This window comes from Rhinopithecus bieti, unplaced genomic scaffold, assembly GCF_001698545.2.
Source record: "Rhinopithecus bieti isolate Rb0 unplaced genomic scaffold, ASM169854v2 scaffold_3062, whole genome shotgun sequence".
Taxonomy (NCBI): domain Eukaryota; kingdom Metazoa; phylum Chordata; class Mammalia; order Primates; family Cercopithecidae; genus Rhinopithecus; species Rhinopithecus bieti.
In genome coordinates this window covers 2,903,405-2,921,858 of record NW_016804432.1, presented here as the reverse complement: position 1 = coordinate 2,921,858, position 18,454 = coordinate 2,903,405, and the positions used below count along the sequence as shown (strand labels likewise).

Sequence of the window (18,454 nt, the reverse complement as noted above, 5' to 3'; positions counted from 1 at the left end):
TTGAAAAAAAGGTAATTCTAAAATTCAAATAAAATGAAAAACGTTTAACAATAGTCAATATTAAATGAAACAAGAGAAATAAGAGGATCCAATTGTAAGGTTATGATGACCAAAACAGAATAGTACTAGGGAAACAATAATCATGCAACTTAATGGAACAGAAGTCCAGTCCAGAACCAAATACATAAAATAAGTTCATATGTAAAAAAAGGATGGTTTCATCAATAAATCGTATTGGGACATAGTTCATCATTTTAAAAGTCTAAAATTAGAAAATTCTTTTGAAAAGCCCAGGGAAATTAAAGATAGAATAAAAATATATAACTATAAAAGCCATAGGGGAAATGTGGTAAACATTTACATAGATCTTCATTGTGAAAGGCCTTTCCAACGAAACATACTTTGTGCATTTCCAACCCTATATGTGGAAATTATATGAGAGACTTCACACACATTTAAAATTGAAAACATCTATATCTCAATATATAAAATAAATTAAAAAGCAAAGCACACTAGGAAAATTTTTTGTGATGTTTATGATAATTATGAATATCCTAAGTAGGAAAAAATCAGAAAAAAAAACTCAAAATAGTCAAAAGATATAAACAGAAAGTTTACCAAAAGAAACACAAATAACTAAAAGAATGAAAAATGTTCAGTACACTAATTACCAAAGAAATATAAATTAAAATAACAATGAGCTACCAGATTCCTCCTACTATATTGACAAATATTATCATCAAAATTAATATCCAGGGCCAATAATAATATGGGAAAACAAGCATTCCCATATAATTCTTGAGGGAGATTCATTGATGCAACAATTCTGAAGAACAGTTTTGCAAAGTGTATAAAATCCCTTTAAAAAGTACAGGCCCTTTACCCTTACAATTCTATTATTAGAAATTTATCTTAAGTAAATAAGCAGATAAGTTTATTTAAATGTCTTAACAAGGAGCAAATTCAGGTTTAATAAGGCCTAAAACTCATACAATTGGGAAGGGGTATTATTTATTATCACCATGAGTACTATTTATTATACTTTAAAACAGTGAAGATGGTAAATTATATATGTATATTTTACTTCAATTAAAAATTGTTTCAAAAATAACTTTTTTTTAGAATTAGAAAAGAAATCACATTGTACAAGTTTTTTTTAACTGACAATATCCCAAACATCACAAGATCCAGAAATGTAGCATATTTGTATTAATTTTCTAAATTTTGATAGCATGCTTTTTTATTGTCTCTGCAAGTAACTATAATTTTAATATTATTTTCCTATAGATATACAGAAAATAATTACATTCTCATTAGCATATTGATAAAAATGAGCTTTACGTTATTGATGATGGGATGCATAATACATACAACTTTACCCAGAGACACATTTCCTATTTGCACTAATTCTCATCTAAAAGTGGAAAAAAAGAGAAAAAACATGATGTTTATCATGGCATATGCTGCATTTTTGAGTATGCGAGAGCATAAAACTTCTATTGTGACTAGGCATCTATGAAAAACCACATTTTACAAGTCTGATTGGAAGATTTGAAATGTATGAAATGACTTCATACATTCAAACTTTGTTTCTCCTTCACTATACATATACTTCCAGAGCCACATGCTATAGACCACTTTCATATCAAAATGCAACCACTGACCTTGTATCTCTGCATCAAGATGCTGCATGAACTGGGATGGTGAGCAAAAGAGTAATCAGAAAAGCCATTCCTACAGCATAAAGCTAGCAACAGCTTTCCACAAAAGGGATTGGAAACCATAAAAATTATCCTACTAAACTCAAATTTAAGGTATCTGCAGCTGGACTTATCTCTAGTTACAACCCAAAAATATCTGTGGCCTTTTAGCAACACCTGATGAATGGGGAAATCTGACAGACAGGAAGCTGGAAGGGAAAAAGAGTTATCTCAAATGAATATCATTAAAATATCTTACTTTTGTTAACTTTACAAAAATTTCCTCCTTCTCATGTTCTTTTGCAGAATGATTTTTTTCCCATCTGACTTACTTTTTAGCACTCCTCAAGGCTTGATTCTGAGACTTCCTATCTCACTCTCCTCTCTTTCTAAAAAATCTTACCTACAACACTGGATTAAATTGCCTTCCCCATGCATATGACTCTCAAGTTTATATTTCTAACCCAGGTTATCCCCTTGAGCCCAAGATCTGTGCGTATCCAATAGCTTACTCAACATTTTCACTTAGATGTCTCAAAAGCACCTCAAATACTTTATGTCCAAGGCAGAACTCACAATTAAACACCCTCAACCACTTATTTCTCTTCCAAGAGGAGTATATCTTAGTGAAGGCACCATCTTTCCACAAAGGGCTGAACCCAAAAACCTAGAGCCATGTCCTATACCCAACATCGCTGAGTCCAGCTAATTTTACCTATTAGTTATCTCTCAACATTGCCTGCTTCCTTTAATCATCACTTCCCACTCTCTCACCCTCACCCCAATTCAAGCTACCCTTCTGGCTGTTCCATGGCTTCCTATTGCTTAGAGGGCCTACACTCAAAGCCCTTCACAATCTATTCCCAACACACAGTGGACTTTTCTTGACTTATCTTTCAGCACTCTTCCCCCTTTACATTTTTTATATTCTAATCACAATAGATTATCATGCCTAGGTACAACTAAGTTTTATACCTCTGTCTTTGTTCATCATAATTCCATCATTCTAGAACCTTCTTGCCTACTTTGTGCATCTGTCAGACTCTACTTATTTTACAAAGCCCAGCACAAATATCTCAATAAAATCTTTCTGGACTTTTTGATTTGCTCTACCGTTTTCTCTCTGCACTCTCCTCATCCCACCAAAGAAATGGCACTTTATACGCTTTTATAGCTCTAATGGTTTTATAGCTCTTTGTACATACCTCTAATGCAGTACTTTTATATTTATTAATTTATTGTTTATTTTCATTTAATTTTTTAAAAAATACAGGGTCTTGTTCTGCTGCCAAGGCTGGAGTGCAGTGGCACAGTCACAGTTCATGGCAAACTGGAGGTGAGAGCATCACTGGAGCCTAGGAGTTTGAGGTTGCAGTGGGCTATGATTGCGCCACTGCACTTTAGCCTGGGTGACAGAGCAAGCCTCTATCTCTCCCCCAACAACAACAACAACAACAACAAAATAGGGGAAAGAAAAGAAAGAAAGTAAGTACAGGGATAGGGCTAGCTTCAGTAAGAGATGAATAAGACCTTGAATGAGGTCATGAAAATTCTGACCCATCCTCCTTTTATCTCAGCTGTCTGTCACTCATTGACCTAAATTCAGTCACATGGTCATTGTTGAACCAATCTCTGAGGCCAAAGAAAACCAATCCTCTAGTAGGCTTAGCCAGAACTTAGCCATATACCCATGATTGAGCTTCGAGTAGAGCCAACAAAGACTAAGAGGTGGGGACAAGATAGTTCTCCAGAGGAAAATCAAGGCCTCCCACCAAGATGCTGAATGTCCAAGACAATAAATGTACACAAATATAAAGTCCTTTGAGGAAGTTATAACTAACCTTCATTTCTGGCAGAATTCTCAGTGTCACTTCACTTATTTAGATTTCATAAAATTTAAAATCTACTTCTAAAAATATTCTGAAATTCTTAAGAATGTTAGGCTGATGTTTCCGAACATCCAGCACAATACCTAGTATAGAGTGGTGGCTCGAGCAATGTATGTTAAATAAATAAAAGAATTAGTTAATAAATAACACAGTCTGTCAGAGGTCTAAAATAATGTGTAGAAAATGTCATATACAAAGACATACATTCATCAGATCAAGAAATCCAGATATCTGCTTTACTCTAAAGTGTAATTTATTATTTAATGAGTAAGCAAGTCAGACACAGCTTGTGATGGCTTAAAGAAGCATCTGTAGATTTTTGCCATCTCCTTTTCTATTTTTTCTTTCAAAGAAATAGTTGAGAATATGAGCCATGGCTTTAAATTCTTGTCTTCACTTACTAAAATAAATGTAACATGATCATATATGAACCCAAATTGTATTTTGGACTTATATTGATATATTATAGCATCCATGGCCATGATCAAATCAGAGCCTGACCTAAGCTGACACTACAGAAATGCTGACTACCAAGTAGAGTTTTGCCTGAGCCAAAAGCAATGATGCCTATTTGTATTGGTCTTAAAGGGCAGAAATTTTCCTTATGAATATCTCTGGCAGACTAACTCTTATAAGTTAGTTTGATTCCATGACTTCCCTAACACTTATTCATGACCATGAGAGTTAGAGAAGGCCATCAGCTCAAGGAATTTATAAGATCCAGTGTCAAATCATGAAGAGAAAGTGAGTTCCTTGATATCAGAGTCAATATTTTATTTATTTTTCTCTCCTAAAATAGCGCACAATCTCTGGCACAATGTTTCTCAAAAAATAATTCTTGAATTGACATGCACGCATACACACAAATATATATCTTTATAGCTTTATATGTTGATTCACATTCTGCCAGCTGTTAAGCTTTCTTTAGGCACAATCACCTACAAAAGGAGAATGTGGGGCAGATCTTCCCATACGCACAGCTACCAAGAAGCTTACAAGGCAGGCGTGGGTTGGGGTAGATAAAGGATCAACTTTTACATTATGCAATCTTTTCTTGTATACAATCTTCCCTACTCTTTGAAGAAGAAAACCTTGAAAAACTAAACTGTGTTCTTTTAGGTCAACATGGGAGATCAATTAAAAAAATGAAATCTGTTTTCTTCAGGAGACTTGCTGGAGTTTGCAGGGGAACCTGAGTGTTGCAGAGAGGGAAAATCAAGACAAGGCTAGCCAACTTTTCTCTGCAAGTTCTACCAGCCTGAGGTTCTCTCACAGTCACCCAAATCTCCTTCCTCCATTTGAAAAAAAATAGGGAAGCAGCAAAAATTCTCTCTAAATATATATCAATTCAGAAAGATAATAAAGATGATAGATACCAAAACAAATAAACAATTCCTATCATTGGAAGCATTATTTGTGTAAATTACATATTAGACTCAGCACTAATCTTATTTTGCCAACATATCATAGATAGCCATTCTTAATATATGCTTTAAGCTAATTTCAGAAATGTTTTTTCATTTTCTAGGAAAAAAAGATTATTGATTCATCATCTGTACTTCTACCAAATTTTTTTAAGTTAAAAGGAATTTATGCTTTCCTTCTTGATTTCATGATACTTTAGGGAAAGTTTATAGCAAAATACTAGCTTTAGATGTTCTTGTCTATACTCTTACTGTCTCAGAAACAAATTCTATGCCTAAAAGAATCAGTTTAAGGCATCACTAAGAACATTTTGGTTCACTGATATATAACTCAATATATCCTCAATGTTTGTGTTATAATTCAGTAGATAGAACCCAAATAAGCAAGTAAGAAATTAAGGCACTGAGGGAAAACAGCTCTAGGGAGTAAAATATGAAGCTCACAAATAAGAGATACAACAAGTTTCAGATTTTAAGGTTTGAAAGGTTTGAAGGAAAGGACTGCTTCTCAGATATGTTCCAAAGGGGAGTTGACAATTTCAACATATTTCATAACTATTTATTGATTTTGCTTAAGTCCAAAATGTGGTACAGATAAACATTTTATTTATTATTTTCTGTATTTCCTGTTTTTTTCCCCCCTCGACTCAGGCTACCACTATTCAGATATTTTGGGGCCTATGTACTTAAAATCCTGGTTCATTCTGAGGACCTGAAGCCCTAGATCATTCTGGTAATTTTTTTATTCCACGTCTGCAAATCCTAATCAATGATCACCTGCACCATAAGAAAAATCTCTTCACTGGTCTTTCTGCCTCCAGTGTCTCCCTGCTGAGATCTCCTCTTCTCTCTGCCACCATTTACTCCCCAGATCTGATCACGCAGTCTCTGCTTAAATGTCCTCAGCAACTTCCTATTGCCTTCAGGTCAGGGCATTCCTGGACCTTCACAGTCTGACTCCAACATGTATTCCACTCTCATTTTCTCCCAGCCCTCACACAAGTGACCCTGACCCACACCTATGAAGTGAAATATAAAGCCAAACAATAGCTCTCTTCCTTTCCATCATAAATTTTTAAAAATCAATTATTGCCATGACAGCTAGTCAAACTTTTCAGGTCAGCCTTTGCATTTGAAATATTTTCTCTTTCTTGGTTATTTAGCATCATTTTCAAAAAAAAATGCCTTAATGTAAACCTGTCACTTGTTGTACTGAATCAAATTAGCAAATATTTCCTAAATGTCCAATGTCTAACATGAATATCCAGCACCGATTTTGTTCTATGGAAATGTGAAGAGGATAGACATTATTTCTTAACTGCTGAGATTATAAAAGAGAACAAAACTCTCATCACATTCCAGGATACCAGACTGTTGGTTCACACTGTCAAAGATGAAACTGTTCCATTAGGTGCTTGGTAATGAAAGAGCTAAGAGTAAAGTGTTTAACAGATGAGTTTCAGAAAAACGTATTTTCCATAAACCTTTGCTGACAATATATCAAATCATTGGTAAAATGGGACAATAAAATCACTACTTTAGTAACCCAATCTTTGCATTAGTTTGCCTACCTTTGAGAAATAAATACTAACATTAACTACTTTCATAAAGCAAAACAGTATCTCAAAGCTCTGAGTTATTATTTAAAATACAATAAAGTCAAGTTCATCATATATTATTACAGTGGATTTTTAAAGAACATAGCCGGGGCATGATGGCTCATGCCTGTAATCCCAGCACTTTGGGAGGCCGAGACGGGCAGATCACTTGAGGTCAAGAGTTCAAGATCAGCCTGACCAACATGGAGAAACCCCATCTTTACTAAAAATACAAAATTAGCCAGATGTGGTGGTGCATGCCTGTAATCCCAGCTACTCAGGAGGCTGAGACAAGAGAATCGCTTGAACCTGGGAAGCGGAGGTTGTGGTGAGCTGAGATCGTGCCATTGCACTCTAGCCTGGGCAACAAGAACGAAACTGCATCTCAAAATAATAATAATAATAAGATAGACAAAACATCAACTGGTAAATCTCATCTAATGAATACTCACAAAGCTTTATGACAATCACTTGACAGAATGTAAAGATTTTATTTCTGTGATTCTAAGAATAAACTGTACACTTTGGTAGGCTGAGGCAGGAGGATCACTTGAAGCCAGGAGTTTGAGACTAGCCTGGGCCACAAAGTGAGACCCCATCTCTACAAAAAAAGTTAAAGAATTAGTCAGGCATGGTGGTGCACACCTGCAGCATCAGCTATTCAGGAGTCTGAAGCAGGAGGGCCACTTGAGCCCAGGTGTTCAAACCTGCAGTGAACTTGCCACTGCCTTCTAGCCTGGGTAGCAGATGGTGACCTTGTCTCTAAATAACAGAGAGAGAGAAAGAAAGAAAAAAAAAACTGTAGAAAACTAATATAAGTTCAGTATCTCCAGTTCCTGTATAAGTTCTCATTCTGACTGAAACTGAAGAATTAACTTTGTTTAAAACAATAGAATAGCCAGATACAATGGCTCATGCCTATAATCTCAGCACTTTGGAAAGCTGAGGCAGGAGGACTGCTTAAAAAATATATTTTTTTAATTATCTGGGTATGGTGGCACATGCCTGTGGTCCCAGCTACTTGGGAGGCTGAGGTGGGAGGATCGCTTGGGCTTGGGAGGTCAAGGCTGCAGTCGGCCATAATTGTGCCACTGCACCGTAGCCTGGGTTACAGAGCAAGACCCTGTCTCAAAAAAATAAAAATAAAAATAACAGAATAGTCTAGAAATAATCTTGAAGTTAGGTTTTCAATTTTTATATTCCTTAAAGTGAAGGTGTTTGAGAACCTTGAAAAGTAAAGTGTGTTCTTTTAGGTTGACCTGGGGGGATGAATAAAAAAAAAAGAAATCTTTTTTCTTCAGGAGACTTGCTGGAGTTTGCAGGGGAACTTGAGTGTTGCAGAGGGGAAAAATCAAGACAAGGCTAGCCAACTTTTCTCTGCAAGTGCTCCCAGCCTGGGTTCTCTCACAGTCATCCAAATCTCCTCCCTCCATTTCGGATAGCTGTTCCCTCCTTCCCACAAAAGCAGTGTGCACCAGCCCACAGGGTGTCAGCTCATACCCTGTTTTGCTCCTGGCACTTCAAGAAGAGTGCACACTCTCTGGGGTTTAGAGACCATATTTGGAGAGACCACTTTTTTGTTAGCTGAGAATCCCCATTTGCTGGGCAAAATGTTCAGGAACACTGGTTCAATGTCTCTAAGAGCAGATCTAAATAGGTATTTAGTAACTGCATGAATCCTGAGAAGGGAAGACTTCTATACTCTGAGTAACTGTATGCTATAACTGTATTTTAAAGGCTGCATCAGTATTTTAAAGCCTGCTAGGATGAACTTGAAGCTTCATCCATAAAAGGACAAGACTCTTGTTTCAGTTCATAATTCCCATGAGGTGGCTTCTGTGGTTTACCTTCCCTTTCAACATTTGGCATTTTCCTGGGTTTCTTTTACAGTTAATCTCAATTAAATTACTTCAGGAGGCTGCATGTGGGTGAATGTGGGGGTGTGGGAAGAGAGAGTTAATTTTGTAGTTGAATAAATTCCACTTAGAACTTTATAAAGTTTTCCCCCAGGTCTCACATCAAGCGCACAGTGCAGAAATCATAGCACACATTGTTGCTTTTCTTTCAGTCTGCTCCTGTGTGGGACTCTAAAGACAGCAATGGGATCTGTAAATAGGTAACTGCTGTTTGAGCAATAATCCTACCATTGTATAAGTTATTTACTTAACAAACCAGAGTTCCAGGATAAATATGATTATAATAAACAAAACACACTCCCTGCCAAGAAACAGCAATGAATCACCATTTACAAGTTTGATAGAATAAGTGTGGGCTGTTCATTTTGTCAGTACCTGTATATGATTTCGCAGTTAGGACTTTAGGTTTCTCATTGCTCAATTTAAAGCTTATTCTTAGATAATTCAATTGATCGATTAATTATGTGAAATTCAACAGCCCTCTCACAATATCATTATATTTGTACTGCTATTCATAAAGTGACTAGTGTTTCTGAAGCTAATTTTTCTGATAAATTTGAGAAAACAGATTAGAGGCTGATTTACTCTTAAACAAGTTCCTTCAGTGCATGTAGGAGACAGACTGTGCATGCTCATAAAATGAAAAGGCCTGTAGCCAAGCAGGCAAGCAGATATTAGCAGCTGCACAATGGCTACCTTGCAAGTAAGCACCATATTCAATACCTGGGTGAGTTGTAAATGAGCTTAATACAGATCAGAATAGCAAAAAAAAAAAAAAAAAAAAAGTCTTGGCATGAGTCCCAGTGTGCATCCTGGGGAAGCCCAGGGTAAAGGCAGAAGCAGTAATCAGAGTTTAAAGTAGAATACTGAATAACTACTCTGAATAACAGCGAATACTGAATAGTATAGAAAACTGGAAAACAGCCTCCATGGCCCAAGCCTCCTCTATCTGGAAATAAGATTCACAGAGGAGTAGAAAGGATAGGAAATCTCATCCCACAAGTATTCATAGGGAAGCTACCACATGCACTGTGTAGGACAGCCATGGACTTGGACAAACACAGAGAAAGTAGAGACAGGCATTGACTAACACAAGGCCCAGAGTCATTTTGGGAGCCCTGGACAAAATACAAATGCTCATCCTGATTAACACACTCTAAATCCCTAAGAGGATCCATGAACCACCTGGGACCTACTAAGGATCCACAGAGGATTGTAGAATGCTTGGAGCCTCAACTAGTCTCTGAACCTTAATTAGAAAAGCCCCAGAACTTTCACATGGAGGGAGTTTTGCACTGTGGCTCCTTAGCCAGGATCACCTCCCCTTGGGACTCACACTGCCACAGGCTAATCCATAGATCCCACACTTTTCCCCATCAATAACATCTTTTTGTTATTTTTTTTTCCTCATGGATACTATGTTTTAAAATCTCCACCTATCTGGCAGTGAGCCGAGATTGCGCCATAGTACTCCAGCCTGGACGACAAGAATGAAACTCCGTCTCAAAAAACAAAACAAAACAAACAAACAAACAAACAAAAACTCCACCTATCTCTAATTTTGTTTTATTGTCAATGTTCTACTTTATTTATTTATTTATTTATTTATTTATTTATTTATTTATTTATTTTTGAGACGGATTCTTGTTCTGTCGCCCAGGCTGGAGTGCAGTGGCACGATCTCGGCTCACTGCAGCCTCCGCCTCCTGGGTTCACGCCATTCTCCTGCCTCAGCCTCCCAAGTAGCTGAGACTACAGGCGCCTGCCACGACGCCCGGCTAAGTTTTTGTATTTTTTAGCAGAGACGGGGTTTCACTGTGTTAGCCAGGATGGTCTCGATCTCCTGACCTTGTGATCTGCCCGCCTCAGCTTCCCAGAGTGCTGGGATTACAGGCGTGAGCCACCACACCCGGCCCTTTATTTATTTTTTAATTGACAAATAAAAAGTGCACATATTTATCATGAACAACATGTTTCAAAATATATATACATTGTAGCATGGCTAAACTGAACTAATTAACATGCGCATTCCCCCACATATTTATCATTTCTGTGGTGAGAATACTTAAAATCGACTCTCAGCAAGTCTCAATAAATTCAAAAAAGTTGAAATCATGAAAAACTATTCTTGGACTACGGTGGAATAAAAATAGAAATCAATACCAAGAAAATCTCTCAAAACCACACAATTACATGGAAATTAAACAACTTACTCCTGAATGACTTTTGGATAAAAGACTAAATCAAGGCAGAAATAAAAATAAATCTTTGAAATTAATGAAAACAAAGACAAAACATACCCAAATCTCTGAGATGCAGCATAAGCAGTGTTAAGAGTAAAGTTTATAGCACTAAATGTCTACCTCAAAAAGTTAGAAAGATCTAAAATTAACGATCTGACATCAAGCCTAGAGGAACTAAAAAACAGGAACAAACTAACCCCAAAGCTAGTAGAAGAAAAGAAATAACTGAAATCAGAGCTGGACTGAATAAAATTGAGACCCCAAAATCCACACAAAGAACCAACAAAACCAAAAGTTGGTTTTTGAAAGGATAAACAAGATCAATAGACCACTAGCTAGATTAACAAACAAGCAAAAAAAGAAGAAGAAGAAAGAGAGGAAGAAAGACAGAAAGAAGACCCAAACAGATCCAAATAAGCAAAATCAGAAATGATAAAGATGGCATTACAACTGATTCCACAGAAATACAAAAGATCCTCAGAGATGATTATGACACCTCTATGCACACAAACTAGAAAATCGAGAGGAAACAAATATATTCCTGGAAACACACAATCTCTCAAGATTGAATTAGGAAGAAATTGAAACATTAAATGGACCAATATCAAGATCGGAGATAGAATCAGTAATAAAAATCCTACCAACCAAATAAAATCCCTGGACTATATGAATTTACAGCTGAATTCTACCAGATGTACAAAGAAGAGCTGGTACCAATGCTACTGTAATTAGTCTAAAAAATTGAAGAGGAGGGATTCTTCCCTAATTCTTTCTATGAAGCCAGCATCACTCTAATACCAAAACCTGGCAAAGACACAATGAAAAAAGAAAACTACAGGCCAATATCTTTGATGAACATAGACATGAAAATCTTCAACAAATTTCAACCATACATAACAAATTCAACAGTACATCAAGAAATTAATTTACCATGGTCAAGTAGGATTTATTCCTGGGATCCAAAATTGGTTCAACATACACAAATTAATAAATGTGATTCACCACATAAATGGACTTAAAAACAAAATCAAAAGATCATCTTAATAGATGAGGAAAAAGCGCTTGATAAAATCCAACATCCCTTCATGATAAAAACCCTCAAGAAACTAGTCATTAAAGGAATATTCTTCAAAATAATAAGAGCCATCTATGACAAACCTACAGCCAACATCATGTTGAACAGGCAAAAACTGGAAGCATTCCTCTTGAGGACTAGAATTAGACAAGGATTCCCACTCTCACCGCTCCTATTCAACATAGTACTGGAAGTGCTAGCCAGAGCAACTAGGCAAGAGGTAAAAAAAAAAAAAAAAAAAAAAAAAAAAAAGGCATATGAACAGGAAAAGAAGAAATCAAACTGTCTCTCTTCACTAATGATATGATTCTATATTTAGACCATCCTAAGGACTTTACCAAAAGGCTATTAGAACTGATAATTTTAGCAAGGTTTCAGGATGTAAAATTAATGTACAAAATTCAGTAGCATTTCCATAAACCAATAATGTACAATCTGAGAGCCAAATCAAGAACATAATCCCATTTACAATAGCCACACACACACACATACAAATAAAGTACCTAGGGATACATCTAATCAAGGAAGTGAAAGATCTTTATAAGAAGAACTACAAAACACTGTTTAAAAATCGTAGATGACACAAACAAATGGAAAAAAAATTCCATGCTCACTGATTGGAAGAATCAATATCATTAAAATAGCCATATTGCTCAAAGCAATCTATAGGTTCAACACTATTTCTATCAAAATAGCAACATCATTTTTTACAGAATTGGAAAAAATATGCTAAAATTCATATGGAACCAAAAAAGAACGCAAATAGCCAAAGTAATCCTAAGCAAAAAGAACAAAGCCAGGCTAGGCACAGTGGCTCACACCAGTAATCCCAGCACTTTGGGAGACCAAAGTAGGTGGATCACCTGAGGTCAGGAGTTCAAGACCAGCCTGATCAATATGGTGAAACCCCATTTCTACTAAAAATACACAAATTAGCTGGGCATGGTGGCATGCACCTGTAGTCCCAGCTACTCCAGAGGCTGAGACAAGAGAATTGCTTGAACCAGGGAGATGGAGGTTGCAGTGAGCCAAGACCACACCCCTACACTCCAGTCTGGATGACAGAGTAAGACTCTGTCAAAAAAAAAAAAAGCCAGTGGTATTACATTACTCAACTCAGACTATCAGACTATACTACAAGGCTACAGTAATTAAAACAGCATGTACAAAAACAGGCACATAGACCAATGGAATGGAAAGGAGAATCCAGAAATAAAGCCACACACCTACAGTCACCTGTTCTTCAACAACATCAACAAAAATAAGCAATTGTGAAAGGACTCCTTGTTCAATAAATGGTGCTGGGATAGCTGGCGAGCCATGTGCAGAAGAACGAAACTGGACCCCTACTTTTCACCATATATAAACATTAACTCAAGATGGATTAAAGATTTAAATGTAAGACCTCAAACTGTAAGAATCCCAGAAAAAAACCTAGGAAACACCATTCTGACCATTGGCCTTGGGAAAGAATTTATGACTAAGTCTTCAAAAGCAATTACAACAACAGCAACAACAACAACAAAAATCAACAAATGGGATCTCATTAAACTATAGAGCCTCTGCACAACAAAAGAAACCATCAACAGAGTAAACAGACCCTACACAACGGAAAAAATATTTGCATCAGGCAAAGGTCTAATATCCAGAATCTAAGAGGAACATAAACAACTGAACAAGCAAAAAACAAATAACCCTGTTTAAAAATAGGCAAAAGACACAAACAGACACTTCTCAGAAGAAGACATACAAGTGGCCAAGAAACATGTAAAAAATGCTCCACATTACTAATCATCAAAGAAATGCAAATCAAAACCACAATGAGATACCATCTCACAGTAGTCAAATTGGCTATTACTAAAAAGTCAAAAAACAACAGATATTGGCCAGGCTGTGGAGAAAGGAGAATGCTTATACACTGCGAGTGGGAATGTAAATTAGTGAAGGCACTGTGGAAAGCAGTTTAGAGATTTCTCAGGGAACTCAGAACTACAATTCAACCCAGCAACCTCATTATTGGGTATATACCCAAAAGAAAACAAATCATTCTACCAAAAAGACACATGCACTTGCACGTTCATCGCAGCACTATTCACAATAGCAAAGCATGGAATCAGCCTAGATGCCCATCAATAATGGATTGGATAAAGAAAATGTGATATATATACACCATGGAATACCATGCAGCCATAAAAAAGGGTGAGGGCATGTCCTTTGCAGCAACATGGATACAGTTGAAGGCTATTATTCTAAGCAAATTACTGCATGTTCTCTCTTATAAATGGGAGCTAAACACTGGGTACTCATGGATGTAAAGGTGGCAACAATAGATACTGGAGACTACTGGAGATGCAGGAGGGAGTAAGGGTTGAGAAACTGTTGGGTACTATGCTCAGGACCTGAGTGACAGGATTATTTGTACCCCAAACCTCAGCATTACACAATATACCCAGGTAACAAAACTGGACATGTACCTCCTGAATCTAAAATAAAAATACAAAAAAAAAATTTTAAAAAAGATATTGATAAAATTCTCACCAAAAGCACACAAAATATCTTGTTTTATTTAATCTACATAGACTTGTTCTGGCTAAGCATGTTGTCTCTGTTAGTTTTTTTGAATTATTTAATTACTCATGGCTCTCCACCTTTTACCAACACCTCAACTCTTACCACCACTACTTACCACCACTTCTCAGACTGCGAGGGGTCAGGAGTTCCTGTGTTGGAAATTGTTGGGTTAAATAGCTACAAATTTGCAAAGGACCAGAAAACAAGAGTAGTTCAGCTGCAGTGAATGTCATTGTGAGATGTCATTTTACCATGTTGATTTATACATAAAATATTCAGGCTAGTGCTTTTGTTTTTAGTGTGAAGACCGATTTCCTCAAATTGTCCTCTTAGTGCAAAGTTGTGTTTGTTCTGAGGCTTGACACAACAAATCACAGGCAGTACCCAGGAGACCACACAAACCAACTACCCTCCACACCCTTCACACTCAAGGTGGGGCCCTTGCCTCACCCTGCCAGCCTGAGGCCATGTCCTGAGATCCTTAGAGGAAGGAGCAACCAGGGGCAAATCTGTTGGGGCAGGCTGCTCAGGGGCATGCCATGGAAGGAGCTTGAGACTTGGAGCCAGAAGACCTAGGTTTGAGCCCCAGCCCTGACTATAACACCTATCATAAATGCGATGTTGAGCAAAATAATTAACATCAGCCACAAGGGAGTAATAGGGACCTTAGCCCCAGCTCCCTATCTCCATGAGATGTCAGAAAGACCTGAATACCTAAGGAACTGGCCATTCAACACAGTAACCTGATCAGTTCTCAACCTGCTCCATGATGTGTCTGGGAACATAAAATCACTCGTCAACATACGTTGTCTCTTCTTTATATAATAATTTTGCTTTATTTTCTCCTAAAAGTCTTTTGGGAAATTCAATGTCTTCTATAGACATCTATGTATTTATCTTAACCTACTGTCTTAGGGAACCATAGAAAAAGATGGGTGGAATGTTATTTGAGAGAGTGAGATGTTGACAGAGAGGAAACAGGAAAGCATGTGTTTTACTTGGCAGATTGAAGTGTGAAAAACTGAGTATCGAACCATAATAAAGAATGTTCTTTTACATTTTTTTTTCTTGCTCTCCCAGAACATATTACTAAAGTTTTCCATGCCTGGTCTATTTAGAACTTGGCTGTATTTTGGTATTTGTGTGACAATGTCAGAGTTGCAGCCTGTCATTTCACATTCTGTGAATGACGCCAGATCTATTTTCATTCAGGTTCTAGAAAAGCTCATATTACTTTCATTGTTCGGAACCATGGCCAGAAAGCCACCCCTGTGCTCTTGATTTAGTCGAAGCAAAGCGTTTCACTTATCAACAGCTCACAGATCTTCCCTAATTGAAAAAATGCTGAGAAGGACAGGTCTCTAAAGATTCCCCATCTCAGACGGTCTACCACAGATAGGTGGCTATTTGAAAAGTGTCTTGGATTGGAAATTTATTAATTTATTCCAGGGCTTTAAAAATTAAAGAATATGGCCAGGTGCAGTGGCTCATGCCTGTAATCCCAGCACTTTGAGAGGCCAAGGCGGGTGGATCACCTGAGGTTAGGAGTTTGAGACCAGCCTGGCCAACATGTTGAAATCCTGTCTCTACTAAAAGTACAAAAATTAGCCGGGTTTGGTGGCCAGCACCTGTAATCCCAGCTACTCAGGAGGCTGAGGCAGGAGAATCGCTTGAACCCAAGAGGTAGAAGGTTGCAGTGAGCTGAAATTTCACCATTACACTCCAGCCTGGGCGACAATTGATTAAAAACAGAAATTTAATAATAAATTGAAAGCTTTTTTTTGTTTTTTTGAGATGGAGTCTTGCACTGTCTCCTGGGCTGGAGTTCAATGGTGCAATCTCAGCTCACTGCAACCCCTGCCTCCCGGGTTCACGTGATTCTCCTGCCTCAGCCTCCCAAGTAGCTGGAACTATAGGCACATGCCACCACATCCAGCTAATGTTTTGTATTATTAGTAGAGCCGGGGTATCACTAGGTTGGCCAGACTGGTCTCAAACTCCTGACCTCATGATCTGCCAGCCTCGGCCTTTCAAAGTGCTGGAATTACAGGCATGAGCCACCGCGTCCGGGCCTCTTGGTAAGAAAGTATGACTCTTTTCTTGTGAAATCTACTCACTAAGTTGATCTAAATTTACTTTCTGTCTTTTCTTTCCAAAGGCCTACAATGGGAAGAGCAAGAACACTTTAACTTTGCCTTGATCTCCAAGGTGACGAGAAGATCCTGTATACCCTAGACAGGATGCAGATTCATCTGTCACCCAATACAAGGGGCATTTCCAGGAAAGTTTCTCTTTTTCCAAGAAATAGAGAAAAAGGCTATAGATTTTATTTTCTGAAGAGGAGCTCCAAGCAGCCAAAAGACACTGCCATAAACACTAGGTGCAATGCAATAGAAAAAAGGACGTATCATATGAAGACAGGCAGAAATTGGTAACTGTGAGTATTCCCCATATTTTTCTTTGACCTGCAACCTCAGGGATAAATAGACAAGAAGGAGTTACTATGAGAAGCCAAAAAGTTTAGAATGAAAAAGGAAAGAATGACAATTAGGATAAAAGGAAGGATGTTGGAGTGAAAGGGGAGGTTGGAAGGGAGGAGGGAAGAGTGCTAGCAGCTGGGTTTGGAGTTGTTAAATATGTTTAGGAGAGAGAGTTTGGGGGACATGTTGCTTAGGATGTCTCTGAAAATAGTGGCAGAAATATGAGCTTAGGGTTTCCTAAAAGGGAAAAGACTTATCATCACACATGGAAACTCCACAGTAAGGAGGTAGGGTTAGGTGATTCCAATTCCAAAGGCTCTTCAAGGACATCCGTCCATCCCTCTGCTTTGCCATGCATACCAATCTAAAGATGTGTGGTGCACCAGCAGGCTGGCCTACTTCCCTCAGCTTCCAGCAGAAGCAGTTCTGTTTCTTCTCCTGTGTCTTCTTTCTAATTAGTGAGGACCATCTTCCTCAGAAGCTTCTCAGCAGCCTCCTCACATCCCATTGACCTGGCTGGAACTGCATTTCCTACCTATGCTTACACAATTCCCTGGCAAGGAAAATCAGCCCACCAGATAACCTAGACCCACCATAATTCACCCACCTGGGGCTCAGGATAAGGTTCCCCTACTCGGAAACCCATTGCAGTGAGGTGTAGTGTAGATTCCTATTAAAAAGAAAGAAGACAAATAAAGAGTGTTTGGTTTGTGTGACTGCTGAATTGTTTTGCCCCCCAAAATCAGTATGCTGAAGTTCCTAGCCAGTACCCCAGTACCACAGAATGTAATCAGGGCTGGTCTTTAATGTGGTAATTAACATAAAATGAAGTCACATGAGTGAACTCTAATCCAATATGACTGGTATCCTTAGAAGAAGAGGAGATTGGGACACAGACAGGTACAGAAGGAAAACAACGTGAAGACACAGGGACAACATGGCCAGTGGCACAACAAGGAGACAGGCCTCAGAAGCAGCAACCATGCTGACACCTTGATGGTGGACTTCTAGCCTCTAGAACTGTGAGGAAATACATTTCTGTTATTTAAGCCATTTCAGTTTCTGGTATTTTGTTATTCCAGCCCTAGCAAACTTGCATAACATACAACCAGGAACTTCTGTAATAGGAGAAGAAATCGGAGCTGGGAAAGGATTTTTAAGATGTTTTGCTAATCTAAACATTGTTTATCAACAACTGCTAACATTACAAAAGGAGAGCCAAGCAGACATTATATATCTCCTGGCAGAGGCATACCACACTACAACTAATAAAGCAATATTACCAAAAACAAAAAAGGAAGGAAAAAAGGAAGAAAGGACGGAAGGAGGGAGGGTGGAAGGAGGGAGACAGGGAGGAAGGAAGAAAGGAAGAAGGGAAGAAGGAAGGAGGGAGAGAGGGAGGGAAGGAGGGAAGGAGGGAAGGAAGGAGGAAGGGAGGAAGAAAGGAAGGAGGGAGGCAGGGAGAGAGGAAGGAAGAAAGGAGGGAGAGACGGAGGAAGGAAGGAAGAAGGGAGGGAGGGAAGGATGGAAGGGAGGGAGGGAAGGATGGAAGGGAGGG

The 18,454-nt window shown here is 38.0% G+C and overlaps 1 protein-coding gene across 2 annotated transcripts in view; it reads right to left on the bottom strand.

Annotated features, from left to right (window-relative positions):
- The window catches only part of PDE11A (phosphodiesterase 11A), a 466,948-nt gene that overhangs the window by 316,153 nt on the left and 132,341 nt on the right, over positions 1–18,454 (bottom strand). Inside the window, exon 1 of one of the 2 annotated variants that reach the window (XM_017868290.1) lies at positions 2,496–2,624. The exons of the other annotated variant lie outside the window; for it this stretch is intronic. The gene's annotated coding sequence lies outside the window, so the exon portion shown is untranslated. Of the gene's footprint in view, positions 1–2,495; positions 2,625–18,454 lie in introns of those variants that run through there. 2 annotated transcript variants of the gene reach the window in all.